Consider the following 3,159-nt stretch of genomic DNA (forward strand, 5'->3'; position numbering starts at 1 on the left):
CCCCTCGAGCCTGCTCCGCCATTCAATGAGATCATGGCTGATCTTTTGTGGACTCAGCTCCACTTTCCGGCCCGAACACCATAACCCTTAATCCCTTTATTCTTCAAAAAACTATCTGTCTTTATCTTAAAAACATTTAATGAAGGAGCCTCTACTGCTTCACTGGGCAAGTAATTCCATAGATTCACAACCCTTTGGGTGAAGAAGTTCCTCCTAAAGACGTGCTTGTTAGGTGAATTGGACATTCTGAATTCTCCCTCTGCGTACCCGAACAGGCGCCGGAGTGTGGCGACTAGGGGCTTTTCACAGTAACTTCATTGCAGTGTTAATGTACTTGTGACACTAATAAAAAAAATATAATAAAAGATTATTGAGACATGTCGTATTCTCAGGGGGTTTGACAGGGTCGATGCGGAGAGATTGTTTCCTCTTGTGGAAGATTCTAGGACCAGAGGGCACAATCTCAGAGTAAGGGGGTCACCCGTTTAAGGCAGAGAGGAGGAGGAATTTCTTCTCTCAGAGGGGAGTGAATCTGTGGAATTCTTTACCGCAGAGAGCTGTAGAGGCTGGGTCGTTAAGTATGTTCAAGGCTGAGAGACTGATTTTTAATCGAGGGTTATGGGGAAACGGTGGGAAAGTGGAGTTGAAGGTTATCAGAATAGCCATTATCACAATGAATGGCGGAGCAGACTCGATGGGCCGAGTGGCGTACTTCGGCTGCTACATCTTATGATCAATTGGATCTTGATAACTGCTCCCACGTTAAAGGTGCAGTGGTTAGCACTGCTGCCTCACGGTACTGAGGACCCGGGTTCGATCCCGGCTCTGGGTCACTGTCCGTGTGGAGTTTGCACATTCTCCCCGTGTTTGCGTGGGTTTCCTCCGGGCGCTCCGGTTTCCTCCCACAAGTCTCAAAAGAAGTGGCAGGGGCTGGTTTAGCACACTGGGCTAAATCGCTGGCTTTTAAAGCAGACCAAGGCAGGCCAGCAGCACGGTTCAATTCCCGTGCCAGCCTCCCCGAACAGGCGCCGGAATGTGGCGACTCGGGACTTTTCACAGTAACTTAATTTGAGCTTAATTTGAACTTAATGTAAGCCTACTTGTGACAATAAAGATTATTGAAATTTAAGTTTCTAAAAAAAATAAATGCAAGCTGTTTGCTGTGTTGTGATGCAAGGCACCTGGTCTCCAGCAGGTGGTACCAAATTGCCCACCTACACAGGACAGGCTGGGTTTAATTTTCATGTCGCGCAAAGGGGATTCAATAGCCAGAAAAGACATGAAGGATTGAATGGCCTCCTCCTCTGTGGTCACATAAGACGCAAAAAACATTCTGGAAATAGTGGGGAAGCAAGGCAAGAATGAAGAATTTAAAGACATTTTGAAAGATGTATCCACAGCTGCCGAGACCAGCAATTATTATTGATCCATAATTGCCCTTGGGAAGAGAGCGGTGAGCCCCTTGTGGTGTAGGTACACCCACAGTGCTGTTAGGGAGAGGACACTAGGATAGTTTTTTTTTAAATTATTTTTATTAAAATTTTTGACAAAAACATAATTTTTTGCATCGCCATTCGCAACAATTAACATAAAATAAATGTTAACCATATATACAGAGAAAAGAACAATACTACGTAACAATTCCCCCCCCCCCCGGGTTGCTGCTGCTGCTGACCTTTACTGCTGTCGTAGAAAGTCGAGGAACGTCTGCCACCTCCGAGAGAACCCCTTTATGGACCATCTCAAGGCAAACTTTTTCTCGAGACGGAGAAACCCAGCCATGGTCTCCACACTCGGGGGCTTCGAGTCCCTCCACATTAAAAGGATCCATCTCCGGGCTACCAGGGAGGCAAAGGCCAAAACCTCAGCCTCTTTCGCTCCCTGAACCCCCGGATCGTCCGACACACCAAATATCGCCATCTCTGGGCTCGGCACCACCCGCGTGTCCAAGATCTTGGACATCGCCTTAGCAAAACCCTACCAGAATCCCTTAAGAGCCGAGCATGCCCAGAACATATGGACATGATCTGCAGGGCTTCCCACACACCTCGCATATCTATCCTCAACCCCAAAGAGCTTGCTCATCCTGGTTGCCGTCATGTGTGCCCGGTGGACCACCTTAACCTAGATTAAGCTAAGCCTGGTACATGATGAAGAGGAATTGACCCTGTTTAGGGCATCCGCCCACAGGCCCGCGTCCAGCTCCCCGCCTAGCTCCTCCTCCCATTTGCCCTTACATTCCTCCACTGGGGCTTCCTCCGCCTCCTGTAGTTCCCGGTAAATGTCCGAAACCTTCCCCTCCCCTACCCAGGTGTCTCTTTACTCGCGGGGTCTTATTTGCCCATACGAATCCCGCGATGATCTTGTTCACCCGCTTAAAGAAGGACTTGGGGATGAAGATGGGAAGGCACTGGAAGACGAACAGGAATCTGGGGAGAACCATCATCTTAACGGTCTGCACCCTCCCCGCTAAAGATAGCAGGAGCATGTCCCACCTTTTGAAGTCCCCCTCTATCTGCTCTACCAGCCGAGATAGATTAAGCTTGTGGAGGGCATCCCACTTTCGAGCCACCTCTATCCCTAGGTACCGAAAGCTCTCCTCGACCAGCTTCAGCGGAAGCTCTCCCAGTCTCTTTTCCTGCCCCTTAGCTTGGACCACAAGCATCTCGCTTTTCTTCTCATTTAGTTTGCACCCCGAGAAATTGCCAAAGTCCCTCAGAATCGGCATGACCTCCCCCATCACCTCCAGTGAGGACACTAGGATAGTCAACAACATTGCTGTGGTTCTGGAGTCACAGGAAGGCTATACCAGGCCGGACTAGGTAAAAGCGTCAAAATCCGTAAAGGGCATGGCAAATTATTGATATCCATCGGATTTTCAGATCCAGATTTATTAACTGAGGTTTAAATTGCACCAGTTGCCGGGGTGGGATTTGAACCCGTGTCCCGCACAGGCATTAGCCCAGGCCTCTGGATTATTAGTCTGGTGAAATTACCACTATGGCAGTGTCACGTCTGAAATTAACAGTCAGCAAGTCCCCTGGACCCGATGTTCTGCTTCCTCGGGTGTCAGAGAGGTGGCTGCACGGATAGTGGGTGCGCTGATCTTCCAACACTCCCGAGATTGGAGAACAATCCCCAACAACTGGAAAATAGTGA

Source organism: Scyliorhinus torazame, chromosome 2, assembly GCF_047496885.1.
Source record: "Scyliorhinus torazame isolate Kashiwa2021f chromosome 2, sScyTor2.1, whole genome shotgun sequence".
In the NCBI taxonomy this organism is placed as follows: Eukaryota; Metazoa; Chordata; class Chondrichthyes; order Carcharhiniformes; family Scyliorhinidae; genus Scyliorhinus; species Scyliorhinus torazame.